Here is a 24737-nt window from a genome sequence, read left to right as displayed (position 1 = left end):
GGGGGAGATAACATGGAGCAGGAAGGAAGGGGGGGGGAGGAAGAACAAGGGGAGGAAGGGGGGGGAAAGGGGGGGACCCAACACATCAACATCCATGCAGAAACTAGGGATTGTAAAGATTATAGAAAGCTGCACACTGATAATAGCTGAGCTGGCACTCACCAACTAGAGATTAAAGTGATGTGTGACGCATGAGCAGGTGTAGGATGTGAGGATTCACATTAGCCAGACCGTAAGTTGGCAGGATGATAAGAGACCATAAAGGCTTATATCTTCAAATAGCCCTGTAGCTAGTGCCGTGGGTACGTCGCCAAGAGATCACTATGGCCAAGGGGAAGATTAATAATAATAATAATAAAAAAAAAAAATTGCTAAGCACAATGCACTAAACAGGTTTGTTCTGCAAGATCAATAATACAGCAGAAAGGTGCTATGGAGATCAGTCTCATATAACATAGAAGTACTATAATAGGGGGACAAAAGGTTGAAAGAAAAAACATAATAGGGTCAACTAGATAGTAATAGTGATAGCCTAACAGGGCTGGAAAGTCCTATCCATCAGGTTGCCATATGCATAGGTTAGATGTGGGAACACTCAGAAGGTATAAGGTAGTAAGGTGGGCGCCAAACAGTGCCTCAGTATGCATCACTAAACAACTAAACCTCCCCCCTCCCTTGTCCCCTGGTTTTCTTTCCCCACCCTCCTTATCTTGCCCTCCATTCCCCTCCCTCTCCCTCCCCTTCCCCCTCTCCCCCCCCCCCTTCCTCATGTACAATTCCTTCATTCCCTGTTTCCCCTCCCCTCCCCTTGTCCCGATTAGCTGTTTCCCGACCTCCCCCTATTAATTTTCCTGTCCCTTTTCCCTTCCCCCTCCCCCCACCTCTTTTCCATCCCCCCATCCCCCATTCTCATTCCTTTTTCCCCGCCTCCCTATCTATCCCATCCCCCACGGACCCTCACTCAATTCCCTCCGTGCACTACCATCATGGGCTACTTTAATTGCATGATACTGGCACACATCTCTCTCTGATATCACAATATGGTGATATGTACTATCATTAACCAAATATTTATTCACCAGAGGCTGCTTGTCATCCCCTGTGTCCGCCGCGGGGGGTTATGTATGGAGTCCCACATGCCCACAGTTATCTCCTGAATTGGTGAGCTTGTCCTTATTCTATATGTTTTTTTGTATGGAGTGTTCTGAAATGTTGTTAATAATCCTGCTGCCATGATTTGGTATATTTTTGCACATTTGTTTGTAGATTGTTAAAACAACTTTATGTCACCTTGTAGATATGGTTCTGAAGAAGCGGTGTTGACCGCGAAACCGGTCGAGAATTAAAGCCATACACACTTGCTATGTAAAAATTGTGTGGAATCCACGGGCTTAGACTTGTGGTACCTCTTCCTCTTTTTTTATGTTTGTATGCAGTGTTGTCATGTATAATCGCATTGTTTGCGGAATTGCAATTTTATGAATATTTTTTCTATTAAAAGTGAATTTTATATTTTATTTACTCTTTTGTCTGTCTCATATCCAATATTGTATATCGATATTGAGTACCGGAATAGTCCCCTCTTTCCTCCTGGTGGGGGTTGAGACGCTGGCTGTCAGTAGCAGCAACTGCGGCCACCTCTCCACCTTCCTACTTTCCCTAGTTACGATATTTTGGGATGATGGTACCTATACCTATTATAACCTCTACGGTAACATAGGCCTGTCAGTTTAGAGTTAGTGTAGTGCGTCCTCTGCACAGTGTGCACCTAAAGCTACCTGAAGACAACTGCTGTTGTTCTGCTCCTATTAATAGCACAGTCAGGCAGTTGATTCCGCTAGCTGCAGTATCAGTATCAGTATATATATATATATATATATATATATATATATATATATATATATATATATATATATATATATATATATATATATATATATATATATATATATATATATATATATATATATATATATATATATATATATATATATATATATATATATATAGTGTACAGTCACAAGGCAATAAAAGAGGGCAAGCAGGCTATGTGTCTAGAGGCAACAGTGCTGGTCGTGGAGACGGTGCATCCTCATCAGCACGTGGCCGTGGGACACGCTTGTCCTTTTTTTTGGCAGCTGGCCGTGTTGAGCCGAAAAATGCGGAAGACTTGGTAGAGTGGATGACCAAGCCGTCCTCATCCTCCTCATCCTCTCTCACCCAGGCTCAGGGTACTTTGTCTGGCAAAGCAGCTGCCAACGCAGCCTCTTCCCTCGGCTCAATGGCATCAGTCACTCCTTCCCTAGCCCCACCATGTCCTCCTGATGAGTCCCCCAAACCGTTTGACCACAGTGTTGGGTGCATGCTCCAGGAGTATGCCCAGCGTTTTGAAGGCTCCGATGATGGTACCCAGCTAGAGGAAGGCAGTAACGTGAGCCCAGAGAGAGGGGGTGCCCAAGAAGGACACCAATCTGGCAGTCATGTTCCCAAGGCTGCAGCATACTGCCAGGTTTGCTCCAGTGATGAGGAGGGAGATGATGATGAGGTCACTGACTCCACATGGGTGCCTGATAGGAGAGAGGAGGAGGAGGAGGCACATCACCAACGAGGCAGGATGCCCTCCAGGGGCCAGCTTAAGGGCAGCACACCGACTACATCACACCGCAGAGCTCCGCATGTGCAGGACACTGCTGTCTCTGCGCGTTATTCCAAAAGTTCTTTGGTGGGCCTTTTTTTTGAGACGAGTGCATCAGATCCCACTGCTGCTATTTGCAACATAAGTCTCAAGCGTATCTCTCGTGGCCAAAACATCTCCCGCTTGGGCAACACATGCTTGACCAGACATATGTTGACCTGCCATGCAGTTCGTTGGCAAGCGTACCTAAAAGACCCACACCAAAGAACAAAGAGGACCTCTCCTTGCTCCTCATCAGCTGGGATCTCCAACCCCACTATACCTTCAGTCCTCTCTGTGACCTGCACTGAGAGGAATGAAGATGTAGAATTAGGTGTGTCACAGCCAAGTACTTGGGGGCAATCTGCTATCGGTACACAGATGTCAGATTGTACCAGGCAAATTTCCCTGCCCCAGCTGCTGCACCGCCAAAAGAAGTTCGCTCCCAGCCATCCACATGCCCAGCGGTTGAATGCTAGCTTGGCTAAATTGCTAGCACTTCAACTGCTGCCTTTTCAGTTGGTAGACTCTGCCCCCTTGCGTGAGTTTGTGGAATGTGCAGTTCCTCAGTGGCAGATTCCCAAACGCCACTTTTTCTCATGGAAGGCGATTCCAGCTCGCTACCGGCATGTGGAAGGCAATGTCTTGGCCTCGCTGGACAGGGCGGTCAGCGGTAAGGTGCATATTACCGCTGACTTATGGTCCAGCAGGCATGGACAGGGACGTTACCTATCTTTCACCGTGCACTGGGGACTCTTCTGGCAGCTGGGAAGGATGCAGGACAGGGTGCAGTAGGGTTGGAGGTTGTTATGCCACCACGCCTCCAAAATACTACTAGTGGTGATTCTGCCACACCTCTCTCCTCCACCCCCTCCTCTTCTTCTTCCTTCATGGCCTCTTCCTGTGCTGGTTTGACTTCGGAACCAGCGGTGCTCCGTAGGCGTTCAAGGGGCGTTCAAGGGGCTACACAAGCACGCAGGCCAAAAGGTGCCATGTGGTGCTTGAGCTGGTGGGCTTGGGGGACAGGAGCCACTCTGGGGCAGAGATTCTGTCAGCTCAGGTTCAGAGGTGGTTGACGCCACGCCAGCTTAAGACAGGTATGGTGGTTTGCGACAATGGCACCAACCTCCTCTCCGCCCTCCGACAGGGACAACTGACCATGTGCCCTGTTTGGCTCACGTCCTTAACTTGGTGGTGCAGCAGTTCTTGGGCAGGTACCCAGGCTTACAGGATGTCCTGAGGCAGGCCAGGAAAGTCTGTGTGCATTTCCGCAGGACATATAATGCCAGTGCTCGGCTGGCTGACCTCCAAAAGGAATTTAACCTGCCCAAGAACTGCCTAATCTGTAACATGCCCACCAGGTGGAACTCAACGTTGGCCATGCTGCAGCGGCTGCACACGCAACAGAGGGCCATCAATGAGTACCTGTGTGACTGTGGCACCAGGACAGGGTCAGGGGAGCTTGTTTTGATCAGGGATGCATGCACTGTCCTGTCACCATTTGAGGCCACGAGGATGGTGAGCAGTGACAGTGCATGCATCAGTGACACTGTCCCCCTTGTCCACCTGTTGGAGCACACGCTGAGTGGAATAATGGACAGGGCACTTGAGGCAGAACAGAGGCAGGAAGAGAAGGACTTCCTTAGCTCTCAAGGCTTCCTTTATCCAGACAGTGTTCCTGCGTGCCCGCTGATCACACAGGAAGAGGACGAGGAGGAAGAGGAGGAGGAAGAGGAGGATTGTGCCAGCATGAAGGTGGAGCCTGGCACTTAGCATCAGCAGCAATCTTTAAGGAATCATTTACATTCCCAAGAAACCCATGGACTTGTACGTGGCTGGGAGGGGGTGGCTGCGGATCATGTCGTCCTTAGTGACCCAGAGGACTCCGGACTGAATGCCTCAGCAAACCTACGCTGCATGGCCTCCCTGATCCTGCAAAGCCTGCGGAAGGATCCTCGTATTCGTGGTATCAAGGAGAGGGATCAATACTGGCTGGCAACCCTCCTTGATCCATGTTACAAGGGCAAGGTTGCGGACCTTATTTTGCCATCGCAGAGGGAGCAGAGGATGAAACATCTTCGGGAGGCCTTGCAGAATGGTCTGTGCAACGCGTTCCCAGAGACTGGTAGGTTACAAACTCCTGTTCATGGACAGTGTGTTGCTGAGGCTTCGGTCAGTCAAAGAAGGAGCGGTGGAGAAGGTGGCCATCTGACCGATGCGTTCAGACAATTTTTTAGTCCGCAGCCCCAAGGTATGATCGGTTCCAGCAACCATCGACAGCGTCTGTTTTACATGGTGCAGGAATACCTAGGGGCAAGATCTGACTTGGATACCTTTCCCACCAAAAATCCTCTGGGTTACTGGGTCTTGAGGATGGATCACTGGCCAGAGCTTGCACAGTATGCAATTGAGCTACTGGCCTGTCCTGCATCCAGCGTTCTTTCGGAACGCACATTTAGTGCTGCTGGAGGTTTTGTAACCGATCACAGGGTACACCTGTCCACCGACTCAGTCGATCGACTGACCTTCATAAACATGATCCAATCTTGGATCACCATCAGCTACCAAGCACCTGATGCTGATTTAACCAAATAATTTTTTTTGAAATGTCAGATTCCTTCAAGACTGCCTATGCTGATGCTGAGTGACTGTCCTGTTATGCTGAGTGACTATCCTCTTCCTCCTCAATGATCATGCTGATAGCTTGTAAGAATATTTTTGGTTCTGGGCGCCGCCACCAGTGGCTAAGGCCCAATTTTTCAGCCCCTGTTTAACAGGGGCATGTAATTACAATTTTTTTGTTTTCAAAAGATTTTGATAAAGAAAAGGAATGATTTCACATACATTGAATGAGGATATTCAATACTTTCAGGGTACAATATATATCATGAGAATAAAAGTGCAGAGTGGTCTATCACATTAAGAACCTTTTAGTAAACTCAATAGTCTCCTGAACTACACAAAGCACCACAAAGGAGAAGTTATACCCTAAGAGTTGGGTGTGTAATAGTTATAAGACTAAAAAGAAAGAAGAAAAAAAGGAAAATCATACCAGAAACAATAATTTGGTCAGGAGTGCTCAATCCTGAAGCCTTAATAAGAACCATGGATTCCATTTGGCATTGTGTGCAGGAATAGAGTCATGTAATGTGTGAAATATTTGCTCGGATATCATCATACAATCAATTTGTGCAATAATTTGCGCGAATGGAACAGCAGCGGATTTCCAGTGAAGAGCTGTGCACCAGATCATAGCTATACATATTGAGTGAATTAACCTTAGGAGAGGTTTTGGAATATCAGGGATATCTTGAAAAAAGATGCAGTGGAGGTGAGTAAGACTGATGGGGTGACCCACCAGTCTATCCACCAGTTTAAAGACCTCTCTCCAAGTAGGTTGAAGTTTTTCACAGTCCCAGAAAATGTGAAAGTATGAACCCAAAAGCGTGCACCCCCTGAAACATCTAGGGGAAGTTTGTGGGTATATTTTGTGAACACGGGATGGGGTATAGTACCATCTTGTCGTGAGTTTTATAGCTGTCTCCCTAACGGCTAGGGATTTGGTACATTTGCGTATATTTAACCAACCTCTCTCCCAATCCAAAGCGTCCTGATCTAGGTTTAGTTCTTGGTCCCATTGAGACCTATATTTCAGGGTCGGGACATCTACAGCTGTTTCCAAAAGTTTATAGATCAGTGAGATGAGACCCCGCTGTCGGGGGGCCTCATGGCATAGATCCTCATATAGGGACGTGTCAGCCTCTGAAGGGGTGGGGTAGTGTTGTTGAAAAAAGTGACGTATTTGAAGGAAGCGAAAAAATTCCCTGTCTGGAATATTAAATCTGGTTTTTAATGACGAGAATGTAGTGAATTTGGAGTTAACCTGGAAATCGCCCAGAGTGATTAAGTTGAGTTGTGTCCATTCTTGGAATGACTCTGGGTGATAGTAAGCTGAAGGGAATCTCTGGTCTCCGAGAAAGGAGGCTCCCTGAGGGGATTGGGTAGAGAGGCTGAACCTATATTTGTAGGAGTTCCAAAGTTTTAACCCCAGAGACACAACCACATTTTTGGAGGAAATATCTGGCAGGGAGGGGATAGAGGACCACATTATCCCAGGGAGAAATAGGGGAGAAATAGAGTCTTGTTCAAACTTGACCCACGGGACCTTAGAATTTCGGATATTCCATTGGGCTTGTTGAGCATATCTGCTGGCCAGGTAATAAAGCCAAATTTGAGGGACCCCCAATCCCCCGCTTTTAGCAGAACGGTAAAGGGTGTCCCTAGCAAATCTGGAGGGTTTGTCCTGCCAAATAAATTTATTAAGTTGTGCCTGAAGGTTCAGCAGATATGATTTGGAAATTCTAATTGGGAGGGATCTAAAGAGATAGAGTAACCTGGGGAGGATTACCATTTTGAGGGCTGTAATTCTACCCATAAAGGAGATGTGAAGTTGGGACCACATTTTCAGAGTCTTTTTCAGTTTGGAAATCATAGGAGGATAGTTAAATTCAAAAAGTTTGCTGAACTCTCCCGTCAAACAGATGCCCAGATAGGATAGGTGGGTATCTGCCCACATAAAATGAAAGGTGTCTTTAAGGTGTTGGAGTTCCGTTGGAGAAAATCCCACCGGTAGGGCTACCGATTTTGTGACATTGATCTTAAGACCAGAGACTCCAGCAAAATTTGATAGAGTCTGAAGGAGATTAGGGAGGGAGATGAGGGGGTTGGTTAAGAACATGAGGACATCGTCTGCGTACATGCAAAATTTGTATGTAGAAGCACCTTTTGAATACCCTGAAATATCTTGGTTGGTGAGTATGGCAATGGCTAGGGGTTCCAGGGCAAGGGCGAAAATCAGGGGGGAAAGTGGACACCCCTGTCTAGTGCCCCGACCAACTGAAAAAAATTCAGAGTAACAGCCCGGGATCTTAATGCGAGTTTTGGGATTGATATAAAGGGCATGGAACCTGTGCAAAAATTCATTGCAGAAGCCCATACGCTGCAGAAGGGTGGAAAGGTAGTTCCAGGAGACGCTATCAAACGCCTTATGTATGTCAAGGCTGAGCATGAAGAGTCTCCTGGAGGTCTGGTTTGCATCTTGAATTATGTTGGAAGCTAATCTGATCTTATCAGTTATAAATCTATGAGGTATAAATCCTGATTGGAAGGGGGAGATAAGGGAGGAAATAATAGAGGCCAACCTGTCCGCTAGAATTCTACTAAAAATCTTTAAGTCATTATTCATGACCGAAATTGGTCTATAATTTTGGGGAAGTAAGTGATATTTATTGGGTTTGGGGATCAAGGACATGTTTGCCAATAACATCTCATCTGGGAAACTACCCCCTTGTATGACCCAGTTAAATAACTGTACTAAGCTGGGGGTTAGAAGGGTGGCAAATTTTTTATAGTATATGGCCGAAAAGCCATCGGGGCCGGGGGCAGAGCCAATCTTAAGGGATTTAATTACTCTAATTACTTCTGAAGTAGTAATGGGGGCGCTAAGTTTCTCTATTTGTGTAGGGGAGAGGGAAGGTATAGGGACATTTTGAAACCAAGTATCTTCAGTACTAGTGGGAGGGGTTTGAACTGGCACTAAGAGGGAGGAGTAGAAGCGTTCGAAAATGTGAAGCACTTCCTTAGGATGAGAGGTGGAAAGACCCACTGCAGAGGTCAATTTGTATACATGTGTGGGGCGGGAGGCCTGGTTAAGTTTCCTAGCGAAAAGAGTTGTAGTGGAATTATTATGCAACAGAAATTTGGCTTTGGACCATCTAAAGTCTTTCTCAGTCTTGGAGGATAGGAGAGAGTTTAATTCTAGACTCTTTTGGTCTATGGTTTTCCTGGTAGATTCCAGGCTTAACAAAGCGGTGTTTTTATATAAACGGTCCAATTCTGTCGTGAGGTCAAGGATTTTTTGTCTATGCATCTTATTATGGGAAGAGGCAATGCTGATAAGTTTTCCCCTTATAACTGCCTTGTGGGCAGACCATATTATAGCAGGTGGGGTTTCTGGGAGATCATTAAAGGAAAAGTACTCCTCAATGGATTTAGCTGTCTCGGAGACAGCCACCAAATCCGAGAGCAAAGCTTTGTTCAATCTCCAGGTGTGTGGGGTGGGAGCGAGGCCTATAAATTGTGTAGTGAAAGAGGTGACATGATGATCTGACCAGACACATGGTTGGATCGTGGCATTCGATGAGTTGGCTAAAATGATGGGGGTAGTGTAAATATAGTCTAACCTAGCATAACTATTATGTGGATGCGAGTAAAAGGTGTATTCTTTTAGTCCCATGTTATGCGTTCTCCAGGTATCTATTAGTTGGTGGTCAACCAGACCTTGTGAAAGAGACCTCGGGAAGGCTTTAGAAGAGATCGTGAAGGAGGATCTATCCAGTGTTGGGTTAGCAACTAAGTTGAAGTCACCCCCTATTATCATATGAGGTGAGTTCAAAGAAACCAACCTGTCAAAGAAGGATTTGAAAAAGGATGCAGGCGCGCCATTAGGGGCGTAAACACTAGCTATAGTTATTTCCTTGTTGTGGATTAACCCTTTAATAATGACGAACCTGCTATCCTTGTCTTTATGGCAATGCTTTACTTCCATTGGTAAGGAGGTATGTAATAATATGGCGGCGCCCCTGCTTTTGGTTGAATGAAGTGAATAAAATGCTTGGGGAAAATTTCTGTGAAGGAATTTTGGGTGTGAGGTATGTGAGAAATGAGTCTCCTGAATTAGGAGAATCTTAGCGCCAAGATGATTATATTGATCAAAGGCTTTGCGTCTTTTGACCGGGGAATTGAATCCCTTCACATTATGGGAAATACATGTGATAACCATGATATATCATAGTCGAACTATCACAGCTGAGAGAATTTATAGTATAGCCTACATGGAGGGTAAGCTGAGCTTGTAGGTTAAGGTATAAGAAGTCAAGCAGGGGTACCGCCATTACAATATTCAATAAAATGCAATTATAGCATATAAGGATGTGAATCTTAAATGCATAAGGATCTTTAGCAATATTTACAAAGAGTCTGTGCATTAAGTATTGAATTGACTGACCAAAAAAACGAAAAAGGAAACATTTTTGAAAAAAACAGAAAATCAGAAAGGAAAAAAGGCCCAGAATCAGGCTACTAGAAAAAGACATAAAGTCAAACATTCAAACCAGATCAGGGAAGGTTATAAAAAAAAACCTTTTTACCTGATAAAAAAACAAATAATTCACAAGCGAGACAACTAGGTCTCGTACCCAGCAGGACTGCAGCTCCCCTAAGTGGGGTTGCAGAGTGTGTAGTCAACGGGGCTTACAGTGCCCCAAGGCACAAGGGTAAAAAAAAGAAAAAAAGAGTTACTTTGCTGGGTGGGGAGAACATATCGCGGCACCGAGGGACGGCCACCATCCTAAGGAAAGGAGTAGTAGTGGTGCTGAGCATCTCAAGGGAACTTCTAGCGTAGTTGTTCTGCGAGGCCCTCTCCGGCTTCATAACGAATTCTCCTTCTGTCTCTCCTGGGCGGAGGGGTTTGCCAGATGGGAGCTGGACGGGGTGTTGATGGAAGGCGACGTAACGCAGCAGCATCCAGGAGGCCGAGCTTCACTAGGACTTCTTGGCCCTCACGAAGAGAGGAGGCGGCAAACGTGGTACCATTATAGGGGACCAGCAGTTTGAATGGGAATCCCCATCTGTATCGAATGTGTGCAGACTGTAGCGCTGTAGTGATCTCCTTCAGGCCTCTGCGTCTGTCTAGAGTTGCTGGGGAAATATCTGGGTAAATCTGAATAGTGTGATTATCCAAAGTGATGCGTTGATTGTTACGAGCAGCCCTCAGGATTTCTTCTTTGGTGAGGAAGTCCTTCATACAGAGGATCACATCCCTGGGGGGCTTGTCATCAGGTGGTTTAGGGCGTAGAGCCCTATGGATGCGGTCACACTTGAAGGCCGCAGATTCATGGTCAGGGAGAAGTGACTTGAATAAACGGATCACAGTTGGGATTAGTTCTGTCTCAGATTCAGGGATGCCTCTGAGCCTCTGGTTATTGCGTCTATTTCTATTGTCGAGATCTTCGACTTGGGCTTGTATTGTATTGAGGGCCAGAGATAGAGATTCGTGGTCACGACTGAGGTCATTATAAGCCAGGGCTAGCTCATCGTGTTTGGTTTCGAGCAGCTCAGTACGTGAGCCCAGGGCCGCTATCTCTTGCGACAGAGTATGGGAGGTTTTATGCAGCTCCGTTTGGAACTTGTTTGCCAATTTTGTGTACATGGCTTCCAGACTACTGTCCAAGTCCGCTTTAGAAAGGGTGGGGTGGTACTCACTTGAGCTGTGTTTGTTAGGAGAGAGGTCCGGCTGCGGCGGAGTGGATGGAGCCGGAGAGTTCCCTCTTCCCGCGGCGCCATCTTGGGCCATGCTGTAGCGGTCCCGCGTGCGGAGGAGATAGTGGGTTAAGGTATTCTGAGAGGAGCCCCGAGATTCCCTTTGCTTCGACGGCATGCACCAAGCATATGTGGCTTGAGGGGTGCAAAAAATAATGAAGTTTGAGCTGTTTATGGCCCTCAGGAAGCCTATGGAGTTCCGGGTGTAGCGGAGCTACTGTATCAGGCGTCCATCTTCCTCTGCGCCGCGCATGCGCCCCGTAATTACAATTTTTGATGCATTATTTTGCAAGGAGGGTTTGTTGCTGCACTCAACTAGAGTATTTGAGAGGGGTTGCAGTGTTGTGGCACCAGCACCAGTGCCTAAGGCCCAATTTTTCAGCCCCTGTATAACAGGGGCGTGTAATTACAATTTTTTATGCAATACTTTGCAGCAGGGCTTGTTCCTGCGCTCCAACTATAGCAGGGATATATATGATTAAATATATGTGAATACACAACAGCTCATAAACTAAATGGGTTAAATACACATAAGAAACCAACTCTAAAAAGGCATCATCAAGTCCATTTAGATATAAATGAGGAATTATATAATCCTGTGATAGTATCTCCCAAGTGATGTTTGCTGGGTAAACAAATGAGTCCTCCACCGCACCACTGTGATAACACCAGTAAATATATATGCTTACCACAAGGCAAGCTCAAATAAGCTTGTGACCTTAACCCGGTCGGGGCCTTTAAAAAGAAGGGATGAATGGAGGCGATGATCCACCACACCACATAGAGGAGTCGTCCCGTAAAACTTTTCATAGACACTTTCAGCGATGATGCTTCTGGGTTAAACGATTATGCCTTTTTTTTTTTTTCCCTTTTACTCCAGAGCGCAAAATAGGAAGCGATGACGGTGGGATGAATAGACGTTTAGGGTAAAGCGCAGCTGAACAGAAGCGTAAAAGCTCCTTTTTGCAATCGCTCAGCAGGAAAAGAGAAGGAAAAAAAAAGAACAGGAGAGGGGAAAAAAGGGCCCTTTTTCCCCTCTCCTGTTCTTTTTTTTCCTTCTCTTTTCCTGCTGAGCGATTGCAAAAAGGAGCTTTTACGCTTCTGTTCAGCTGCGCTTTACCCTAAACGTCTATTCATCCCACCGTCATCGCTTCCTATTTTGCGCTCTGGAGTAAAAGGGAAAAAAAAAAAAAAAAGGCATAATCGTTTAACCCAGAAGCATCATCGCTGAAAGTGTCTATGAAAAGTTTTACGGGGACGACTCCTCTATGTGGTGTGGTGGATCATCGCCTCCATTCATCCCTTCTTTTTAAAGGCCCCGACCTGGTTAAGGTCACAAGCTTATTTGAGCTTGCCTTGTGGTAAGCATATATATTTACTGGTGTTATCACAGTGGTGCGGTGGAGGACTCATTTGTTTACCCAGCAAACATCACTTGGGAGATACTATCACAGGATTATATAATTCCTCATTTATATCTAAATGGACTTGATGATGCCTTTTTAGAGTTGGTTTCTTATGTGTATTTAACCCATTTAGTTTATGAGCTGTTGTGTATTCACATATATTTAATCATATATGTCACTCTATATATCATTTCGGGTGTACGTTTTTTAGGTAATTAGCGCTGCTACTTATTGCTAGTTGGTTTGTTGGGTGTGTATTTCACTTGTAGCGGCAGCTTTTTGGATATCATTTTTTTCAATAATAATATTTTTTTCAATATTTGCTATTATTCACTTTATAATTCATCACAGCGCGGTATTTACTGTTTATATAGCAGGGATATGCAATTAGTGGACCTCCAGCTGTTGCAGCACTACAAGTCCCATGAGGCATAGCAAGACTGACAGCCACAAGCATGACACCCAGAGGCAAAGACATGATGGGACTTGTAGTTTTGCAACAGCTGGAGGTCTGCTAATTGCATATCCCTGAACTAGAGTATCTGTGAGGGGTTGCAGTGTTGTGGCACCAGCACCAGTGCCTAAGGCCCAATTTTTCAGCCCCTGTTTAACAGGGGCGTGTAATTACAATTTTTTATGCAATACTTTGCAGCAGGGCTCATTCCTACGCTCCAACTAGAGTATCTGTGAGGGGTTGCAGTGTTGTGGCACCAGCACCAGTGCCTAAGGCCCAATTTTTCAGCCCCTGTTCAACAGGGGCGTGTAATTACAATTTTTGATGCAATATTTTGCAGGAGGGCTCATTCCTGCGCTCCAACTAGAGTATTTGTGAGGGGTTGCAGTGTTGTGGCACCAGTGCCTAAGGCCCAATTTTTCTGCCCCTGTTCAACAGGGACATGTAATTACAATTCTTGATCTAATATTTCACAGCAGGGCCTGTTTCTGCGCCCACCAAGAGTAACTGTGAGGCCTTACAGTGTTGTGGCACCAGCACCACCACCACCACCAAAGTTCCAATTTTTCTGCCCCTGTTCAACAGGTGCATGTAATTACAATTCTTGATCTAATATTTCACAGCAGAGCCCATTTCTGCACCGACCAAGAGTAACTGTGAGGACTCACAGTGTTGTGACACCAGCACCACCACCACCAAAGGCCCAACTGTTCTGACCCTGTTCAACAGGGGCATGTAATTACAATTCTTGATCTAATATTTCACAGCAGAGCCTGTTCCTGCGCCCACCAAGAGTAACTGTGAGGGCTTACAGTGTTGTGGCAACACCAACACCTAAGGCCCCAATTTCTGCAGAGTATATAGGGCAGGCCCCTACTTTCAAACATCCAGACAGGAGACAACAGGAAATGAGATGAAATCTACCCCTAGGAAGGGAAATTCTCTCCTGTAACAGTTAATATGGGAAAAACGTGTCTCCTTTCCACTGATGCTTTATCACCAATCCTTGTTTCACTAAAAACCCCAAATTGTCAAAAAACATTTGTCATTGGGACAGAAAGTGAGCTAAAATCTTCTGAAGAGGTGCACAGACAGCAAAACAAATGTCACAGGAGTGAATAACCCTTCCCTATGTTCTCCAAAAAGCTTAAAAATAGATTTTTTGGCTGGAGCTACACTTTAAAAATGTACCAGTTCAAAATTACAAACAAATTCTACCTAACAAAAAAACCTACAGTCCCTGTCTTGTTTGCACCGCCTGTATACTGCTGTTCAGAGGGAAATTTGTCTTTTTCCCGCAACTTGTGTCACAATATAAAATATTCCATGGACTCGACATGCCTCTCAGCAAATAGCTTGGGGTGTCTACTTTCCAAAGTGGGGTCATGTGGGAGGGGGTTTGAACTGTCTTGGAATTTTATGCACAACATTTAGACGCTTATGTCACTTTTTTTTTTTCACACAGTATTTGCGCAGCGATTTTTCAAATGCATTTTTTGGGGAAAAAACACACTTTTTAAATTTTAATGCACTAAAACACACTATATTGCCCAAATGTTTGATGAAATAAAAAAGATGATCTTAGGCCGAGTACATGGATACCAAACATGACATGCTTTAAAATTGCGCACAAACGTACAGTGGAGACAAACTATATACATTTTTAAAAGCCTTTAAAAGCCTTTACAGGTTACCGCTTTAGATTTACAGAGCAGGTCTACTGCTAAAATTACTGCCCTCGATCTGACCTTCGTGGTGATACCTCATATGCATGGTGCAATTGCTGTTTACATTTGACACCAGACCAACGCTTGCGTTCGCCTTTGCGCGAGAGCAGGGGGGGACAGGGTGCTTTTTTTTTTTTTCTTTATTATTGTTTTTGCTTTTTTTATCTTATTTTAAAACTGTTCATTTCATTTTTTTAATCATTTTTATTGTTATGTCAGGGAATGTAAATATCCTCTATGATAGCAATAGGTAGTGACAGGTACTCTTTTTTGAAAAAAAATGGGTTTATTAGACCTTAGATCTCTCCTCTGTCCTCAAAGCATCTGACCACACCAAGATCAGTGTGATAAAATGCTTTCCCAATTTCCCAATGGCGCTGTTTACATCTGGCGAAATCTAAGTCATGAAATGCTCGTAGCTTCCGGTTTCTTAGGCCATAGAGATGATTGGAGCCATTCTGGTCTCTGATCAGCTCTATGGTCAGTTGGCCGAATCACCGGCTGCATTCTAAGGGTTCCCTGTTGGGACAGGAGAGCCAGAGAAAAACCTGGAAAACGGTGGGAGGGGGGGACATTCCCTCCCACTCTTTGTAAAAGCAGTCTAGAGGCTAATTAGCCTCTAGGATTGCTTTTACATGAAAGCCGACCACTGGCTGAAAAGAATGATACCAAGATGATACCTAAACCTGCAGGCATCATTCTGGTATAACCACTCAAAATCCAGCAACATACCAGTACATTGCTGGTCCGTGTTGGGCATATATTGTAATGCATCTGCCTCAAAAGTTAGGAGCAAATCGCTCCTCCGCCCCATCTGCCCCCATGCTTCGGCATATATCACCTCCGACATCGCTGGAGTCATGGCTTTATGTATCGTGGGAGCAAACGCTGTTGCTGTCAAGATTAATAAATCTGCGCTGCAGCTGAATGGCGTACCTGAAGACAAAAAAATGGTTAACAATAAAACACAGTAAACAGTAAAGTATAAAAAATTGCATCCCTGAAAAGCAAACATGATAAAACATAATAATAATAAAACATTGCAGAATTGAATACAGTAAAAAAGAGCAGAACAATAGAGAGAGAGAGAGAACAATAAAACGACAACTATTTTCGTTTTTTTAATTTTATATATTTTTTTGTAACTGTGACTTTTATAACTGTAACCGGTTCCAGGTTCGGGTCTCTTAAAATGCGATGGCATCTTGGGAGACCCTGTGAAAGTGTGCCTAGTCTGTGCAATGCTGTACCCTACACTAATACTCAACTAGTGTATGGTAGCGTTCAAAACATTCACCAATGCAAAGACCAGGATTGTCAGGACAGGAAGGACAATAATAGTGGGTGTCATGCCTATATCCGCGCTTGCTGCAGACACGAGATCTTTTTTTGGGGGGTTCATTGGGTAGGGGTACTCGGGAGGACATAAAGAAAATGCCTCTCATGCAGCTGACTGCATTTGGTTGGGGATGTGAATGGGGGAAGTATGGGTGCTGCAGAAGTGGTGGGTTCACAATTAGGATTGGCAAATGCAGCAGGAAGGGCATTATGGGCACGACGGGCCTGTGTTTATCTTCTTCTTGGTGGCAGCGGGACACTACTTGTGCTTGCCACCTCACCAGCTTGAACTGCACTTATGGGACTCGCCACATCACCAAGTGTTACTGCAGTGCTGGTTTGACTATGACCGGGGTGTACCAGGCCGCTGATGCTTGCCAGTTCACCAAAACGCTACAAAAAAAACTGTTAGCGATCGCAGGGATCAGGCCTGACTCTGCGAACGCTGCAGTTATGTGTTCAGTGTTTTGTAAGTGACAATGATCGATCGATACTGCACTTGAGTGGGCTGGGCTGGGCGGAGGGGCAAAACGCAGGTACTAGCAGGTGTCTGGGCTGATCCCGCTAACACTGCGTTTTTGGGAACCCTAAACTGCTGGGGACACTAGTATAGATCTGATCGGATCAGATATTGATCTGTTCAGATACTATACCACTAAGGGAGGTGTATGGTGCGTGCATTGGTGTTAGCGGTACTGGCACTAACCTGACGCTGCCTGGGGCTGGTGCTTGCCAGTTCACCAAAATGCTACCAAAAAAACTGTTAGCGATCGCAGGGATCAGGCCTGACTCTGCGAACGCTGCAGTTATGCGTTTAGTGTTTTGTAAGTGACAGTGATCGATCAATACTGCACTTGGGTGGGCTGGGCTGGGCCGGGCGGAGGGGCAAAATGCAGGTGCTAGCAGATATCTGGGCTGATCCCTAACACTGCATTTTTGGGAACCCTAAACTGCTGGGGATGCTAGTATAGATCTGATCGGATCAGATATTGATCCGTTCAGATACTATACCACTAAGGAGATGTATGCTGCGTGCGTGGGTGTTGGCGGTACTGGCGCTAACCTGACACTGCCTGGGGCGACGCAGACCCTATCTGACCCTAAAACCTAACTTATATCACCGCCGGGTGATCAGGGGGCTAAACCTTTATTAAGTAATAAACGGCGGGTGCCCTGACACTATAAAAAATAAACGAACTAACCAGCGTCACCCGTCAACAGTTATACAGTGATCACTGGTGAAAGGGTTAACTAGGGGGCAATCAAGGGGTTAAAACCTTTATTAGGTAGTATATGGGGGTCCCTGATGCTATAAAACGCTGACGGCAAACCCAAATACTTATCTCCCTAACTAGCGTCACCAGTGACACTAATACAGCGATCAGAAAAATGATCGCTTAGTGACACTGGCGATGGGGGGGTGATCAAGGGGTTAAAACTTTATTAGGGGGGGTTAGGGGGGTACCCTAGACCTAAAGGGGGCTAACACTAACTGCCCTACCACTTCTAACTATCACAAACTGACACCAATGCAGTAATCAGAAAAAAAAACTGCTATTGGTGTCACTGTGATGGGGGGGGGGGGGTGATCAGGGGGTGATCGGGGGGTGATGGGGGGTGAAAAGTGTGCCTAGTGTGTTTTACTGTAAGTTGTAGTGTTTGTGTACTTACTCAGATGTCTTCTCTCCTCGGCGCCGGAACGGAAATTACTGACCCGAGGAGAGATGACATCACTTCCTCTGCCGCTGTTTACTATACAGCAGCAGAGGAAGATTCTCATTCGTTGGGAGCAATCGCGAGGGGGTGGCCACGAATGAGTGGTCTCCCCCTCAGCCTGGATCGCTCCCCTAACGAAGCTGACCGCTTCGGGCACCGGGTACGTGATTTTTCCTGCCCGTGCCATTCTGCCACAGTATATCTGCGTTAGGCGGTCGGCAAGTGGTTAAGCATCATTAAAATCACTGCTCCCGAAAAAATGGCCATTTTTAAAACTTTTTTTTGCATTGATACATGTCCCCTGGGGCAGGACCCGGGTCCCCAAACCCTTTTTAGGACAATACCATGCAAATTAGCCTTTAAAATTAGCACTTTTGATTTTGAACGTTCGAGTCCCATAGACTTCAATGGGGTTCTAACGTTCATGCGAATTTTCGGTCCGTTCAAAGGTTCTGGTGCAAACCGAACTGGGGGTGTTCGGCTCATCCCTATCTCCAACAAACTCTTTGTGCTGTCTTCACCTGACACATGGAATAAAGGATTTGGCATCTCTATAGCATGGTATGCTACCAACTTTCTTTACATTACTGTATCGAGGTGGCGAGCAAGGGATTACATTATGAGGGTGAGAAAAGATATACCTGTGTTCAAATCCCAATAGCTTGCACATGTATTTAAACTATCAGATGCTATGCTATATGTGTGACCACATATTAACACTACAAATTCTGCATACTGCTATACCCTTTCCAGCAAACTATGCAATTAAAAACAGAGATATTTAGTTTAAATAAATTGCAATACATGTTTTAAGCTGACCAGCTGCGTCAAAGTAATCCCTCTTCTGGCCAGTCCTACACTGCCTTTGCCACTGCAAATGCTACAGTGGACACCATGCCAACATAGGGCATAAAGACCCAAGGTGGGGGAGAACAATTAGGTTCAGATCTGGTCACTGACCTGCATGACAACAGAGAAAAGATATTTACCTGTGCTCAAATCCCAATAGCTTTATGCCCCATGTTGGCATGGTGTCCACCATAGTATTTGCAGTGGCTAGGCAGTATAAGACTGGCCAGAAGAGGTATTACTTTGACGCAGTTGGTCAGCTTAAAACGTATTGCAATATATGTAAACTAAATATCCCTGTTTTTCTTTGCATAGTTTGCTGGAAAGGGTAAAGCATTGTGCAGAGGGTTCATCCAGAATTTGTAGTGTTAACCACTTAAGGACCGGGGCTATTTTTCAGACTTTATGTTTACAAGTTAAAATCATTTTTTTTGCTAGAAAATTACTTAGATCCCCCAAACATTATATATATTTTTTTCAGACAAATGTGTACATTTCAAAAATGTATACAGGTGGCCAGTTTTGAGTTAAAGAGAAGGGTTACTTTTATTCCCTTTACAAGAAATGCACACATCCCTTGTAATAGAAAAAAAGCATGACAGGATCTCTTAAATGTGAGATCTGGAGTCAAAAAGACCCCAGATCTCACATTTACACTAAAATGCAATAAACAAAAAAAAATTAAATGTCTTTTTTTTTTGCAAAAAAAACAGTTTCCCCTTTAAGACCATTGTGCGGAAGTGACGTTTGACGTCGCTTCTGCCATCCAATGGTGTGGGGCCATCTTTCTCTCACTCTGCATGCAGCCTGTGAGGGGAGAGGACCCAATCGTCTCCGCCACTACCAACGGCTCTGGTAAGCAGCGAAGACCACCGGAACGCAGTGTGGGGGGGTCCTCCCCCGTTCCCGATAAAAGTGATCCGCCGGTGAGACCGCTTTTATCTGAAATCAGACTGGCCACTGTTGAAGAGGATACTGGGGTTATGGCCACTAGCTGTGGCCATAACAACTGTATTTCACTTCAAACAGCTGACGTACAACTGTGGCGGGTGGTCCTTTAGTAGTTAATATGTGGTCACACCTCTTTAGCACCTGATAGTTTAAATACATGTGCAAGCTATTGGGATTTGAGCACAGATATATCTTTTCTCTGTTGTAATGCAGGTCAGTAACCAGATCTGAACCTAGTTTTTCTTCCCCACCTTTATACCCTATGTTGGCATGGTGTCCACTGTAGCATTTGCAGTGGCAAGGCAGTGTAGGACTGGCCAGAAGAGGGATTACTTTGACGCAGTTGGTCAGCCTAAAACATGTATTGCAAAATATGTGAACTAAATATCCCTGTTTTTCATTGCATAGTTTGCTGGAAAGGGTGTAGCAGTGTGCAGAGGGTCCATCCAGAATTTGTACATTATGTGTGTGACACTCTAACCTGGAATGGTATAGCATCTGTGTTCATGTACTAGGCTTTATGCTGGATGTCAGACTCAGGATATCCAGTGGTAAAAAGGAAGTGTTGTGGGGAACAGCTCTGGGTTAAAGATGAATATTTCAGCAAAAGCAGCTTTTTTATTTTATTTTTGATGAACTATTAATTTTACCTTGTAATTTTAGCTTTAATTCACGTTTTAATGCTAAAATATCTCCAACTGGCTATTCTTGTCATAATCAAACCAAAGCTTCCCCCTACGGTAAATAGAAGCTAGGAAAGATGGATGTAATACTAAAGAAAATGCAAGCTAATTTATAATGTAGACACAGAATCTTTATGGAGGAGCCATGAATTTGTACAGTGAGGAGAGAGGGAGAATGAAAGCAAGTGGGAGTAATGTTATAGGATATAGATCGTTCTATGAGTGATGACCTGACCTTGCACTCATTCTCTCCTATTTGCTACTATGGACTTTTATTTATACACAAATGATTCAAAGGCTGAGTGAATAAGTAAACTGATCAGTTTGAAACAATAAAAAGGGGTGAGAATCCCTGAAGAATGTATTTATTACACATGGCAGATTACAGGGAATATTTTACACAGTAATATCATAACTAAAGCCAAATGTCTGCTTGCCAATAAACATGGCACACCAGTGATTGAAGCCCTCTGTAAAATGAACACCATACTTTATGGTTCCTGTTCTCCTCCAGGCCTAGTGTATGCTATGATAATTCTCTCATCATTCTTCCCTATTTTCTATCCATTTTATGGCGGCTCTGGAGATTGAACAGGTACTAATAATGGCAAGTAATATCTCCTCCAACATAAATAAAACACATTTCCCTGTGCTATGCACCACTAAGACATCAATAAATACACATATGTGTATTATCTCTGTCTATTGGACAACAAGGGTGTTTTGTAATTTTTACCTCATTTCATGGTTCACATTTGTCTGTTTAATTTCAGATTTGTCTGAAGGTTTGAAATGTCCCGTTAATATTTTTACTTGTTGTTGCTTTATGCTACAAGCAGAAGGCTGTAAATGATTCATACAGTTGTTGGTTTTGCTCATAGCGGCCTCTTCTCTTCTGAATCTTTACATGTTGCATGGTGCGCAGGGGTGGCTGTATCTGTGTTTCATCATAAATTCCAATAGGGTCAAATATAAAACATGCCAACATGAATATTTCATAATTTCTTGCCTGTGATGGGAAGAATTCTTTTTACTGACAGAATCATTTATCTATCTTGTTGGTTTAAAAATAGATTTTGTTACTTTCTAACATTGGTTAGAGATAGAAAAAAGTTAGAGGAACAATAAAAACATGAAAAGTTAGAACCAGACTCTGGGCTCCCCCATAATTAATCCCTTCACTCTCCTTGTGACTGCTGGCTGTATTTTATGCTATTTTTTGTTGATATACCTAATTTTTCTGACATTTCAGACTAGTCATGTAATGCTGCAATGTGTTCTTCATCTTTGCCTCTTCACTGGACTGGGTGGTCTTCAATGATGTAGAGAGCAACGATGCTGCAATGATATCCGCACTATGCTCTGCACCAGTTGAGAATAAAGTGTGCCATGTAGGGTTGCCACCTCATCCCTTTAAACCTGAACACATATGAGTTACACAGGTTCTGAGGCTAGTAAGTAGTGGAGATAGGTTGGGACTTTAATGAAGCCATGGCCTGGTAAGGCCATGTATTTCCATCCCATGGGACTTTAAATGAAACCATGGCCTGGTAAGGCCTATTCAAAAAAAGGGGGAGCAAGGGGAAAAGGGGGATATTGGTAGCAGAGGAATGAATTGGCGAATAAATAGGAATTTTATTGAATACATTTATAATGACATAAAATGCTGGTATCAATAGTAAGCAAGATAATTGCAAAACAAGGTAATTGCAAAACATGGTAATGTCCAAACATTATAATAACATTAGTGTAACAAAGTAGAATCACAATAAAAGTCCAGGGTTCACCAAGGCATGATTAGATAAAAATGTAAGCAGATTGATGCCTGCAAGACCAAGGGCCTCTTACACCTGTTGGGGTAGTAGATAATAACTTGAAAAACTGGGTATGTTGATAGGAACACGGCATTTGGTACGCGTTTCATGGCCTTTGAACCACTCGTCAGGAGCAAAGCATGTGATAAATCTATGATAGAGGAATTATAGGTAGATAATCAAAAATAAATTTAAAATTAATGAATGGCATGAACAGGGGTGGGGTAAAGGAAACCCCACACCAAGTGCATGCTTGCACTTGGTGTGGGGTTGCAGCCCACAGGGGACGACCCACACGGGCCGCAAGCAGGGTAGGTATGGGAAACCAAGAGGCACTCCTGTGAAGAAAGTGAACAATAAGGAACATTGAAGGTCAAGAGATTGTGAATGAGGTGAGTGGATGAACAAAAACCTGCGATTGTGAACGGAAAGGAAGTGCAAGGGTGAAGGGTCACCAGGCCAGGATGTGAAAAAACCTTAAGTGACTAGAAACTATAAATGGAGCAGGTGGAGACCCACCAGTGACAACTGGGAAGTGAAAGAGAAGAGCCCAAAAGGGCAGTAGTGAGGGATGCACGATTACCTGTTAGAAATGAAGATGAAAGGGCAATGAGGGGAAGTGAAGGAGAGTGAAGCCAAAAACTGCGTGTGGTCCAATGTGGAGAGAGCCTCGAGTTCCAAAACCTCCCGGGAAGCCGCCCCTATAAGCATCACCAACAAGGCGGCCCACCAACGTCACGCCGTGTGGCTGGGAGGGGGGAGGAGCACCGCCAGTCGGATGTCGTATGGTTCCAGGTCAGCGGCTCCAAGTCACCCATGTACTCACAGATCTAGAGACCAGACCGCATGGACATGACGGTGGCAATAGGATGCCGTACGTCCAGCGTGGAATGCGTGATGTCGATGCGCAGTGCGATGTATCCGCCCCCACAGGCGTCAGGTGACGCAGTACATGGGAGGAGACACACAGTGCACGTCACAGCTCCTGGAAATGGAGATGGAGAAACAGGCAGCACGGCAACCAGCCACACAAACCACCCATAATACAACAGATCAGAGTAATTAAAGTTGTACACGAAGCTTAGAAAATTGTGGAAATATTAAGTAGGTAATATATTATTCATATAAAGTCCCAATATCCCCCTTTCCCCCTTGCTCCCCCTTTTTTGAAAGGTTCTGAGGCTAATTTAATGCAGATAAGGCACTAAGTGAGTTTAATTACCACCTTAATCAGCAACAAAACCTGTGTAATTAATATGTGTTTGGTTTTAAAGGGATGAGGTGGCAACCCTAATGCCATGGTGATGTACTATCAGAGAGTGGGGCCATTTCAATTTGGAAGTACTTAGTATTCCAGATTGAATGATTGTGGGTGCCCTTAAACACAGAAGACAAAATACATCTACTGTGGGGGACAGCTGCGGGTTAATTAAGAGTATTTTCATTGCCTTGTCATTATAAGAAGACTTCTCCTATTGAAAGGTGGCTTTAAATACAACATGGGAGTTTTAGTGGAAGAAGCAACTATCCAACCAATTTACCAATTTATTAAAAAAATGTGCCAATGTGTACCAATATACCATTATTGTACTTCTTTTGCAGAAATAACAAATCTTTCTATATATCTTCACACCCCTTACCTTGGTGTCCAGCTGGCTGTATGAAAAAACTTCTCCATTACTTCCTGGATGGACTTTGGACATGAAACTGTAAGGAGTTTAGCAGCTAACCTCATTAGCACACACCTTGCATCATCTGCCCTCCTACTCCAGCACATTACTACTACCCCTAATCAGGTGTATGTTTTTTCTATGCAATCAGTGAATATCGTTCTCACTAAATACACAGCTATAGATCATTCACTTGGCAGAGTATGTGGAAGCTGAGCGATCAGAACAGCCTATGTGAATAGAGCTGTGTTGAAGTGTAGTTGCCACTAGTAAGACATCCACCAAATCACCCTGCTGACAGACTCCCATACATCACTTTCAGAGACAATGAACAGTCTTTTGCTGGTTTTGTTTTGGTTATTGGGGGGGGGGTACAACTTGGTTGGAGAAAAGGGTATATGGGATGCCCATAGGATAGTTAATTTGCCATCATATTTTAAAGATTTCACACACTAGCACATAGTTAGAGCCAGAAGAGATGATGTGCATATATTAATTGCTATGATCTTCCTTCTGCATCACCATTCAGACTGCTGCTTCTCCTCTGCTTAACTCCCCCAGACTACTGCTTCCAGGCATTCCTTATCTATTACCATGTAAAGGATGAGGACATCACTCTTGACCATGTAGGGGTGATGTTCCCAGAACTCCTCTCCTCCTGCACAAATCTTATGCCCCGTACACACGGTCGGACTTTGTTCGGACTTTCCGACAACAAAATCCTAGGATTTTTTCCGACGGATGTTGGCTCAAACTTGTCTTGCATACACATGGTCACAGAAAGTTGTCGGAAAATCCGATCGTTCTGAACGCGGTGGCGTAAAACACGTACGTCGGGACTATAAACGGGGCAGTGGCCAATAGCTTTCATCTCTTTATTTATTCAGAGCATGCGTGGCACTTTGTCTGTTGGATTTGTGTACACACGATCGGAATTTCCGACAACGGATTTTGTTGTCGGAAAATTTTATATCCTGCTCTCAAATTTTGTGTGTCGGAATATCCGATGGAAAATGTGTGATGGTCCTATCACACATTTTCCATCGGAAAATCCGACCGTGTGTACGGGGCATTAT

This window comes from Aquarana catesbeiana, linkage group LG03 (assembly GCF_042186555.1).
Source record: "Aquarana catesbeiana isolate 2022-GZ linkage group LG03, ASM4218655v1, whole genome shotgun sequence".
NCBI lineage: Eukaryota > Metazoa > Chordata > Amphibia > Anura > Ranidae > Aquarana > Aquarana catesbeiana.
The sequence above is the reverse complement of the archived record's forward strand: the minus strand, read 5'-3'. Positions refer to the sequence as shown.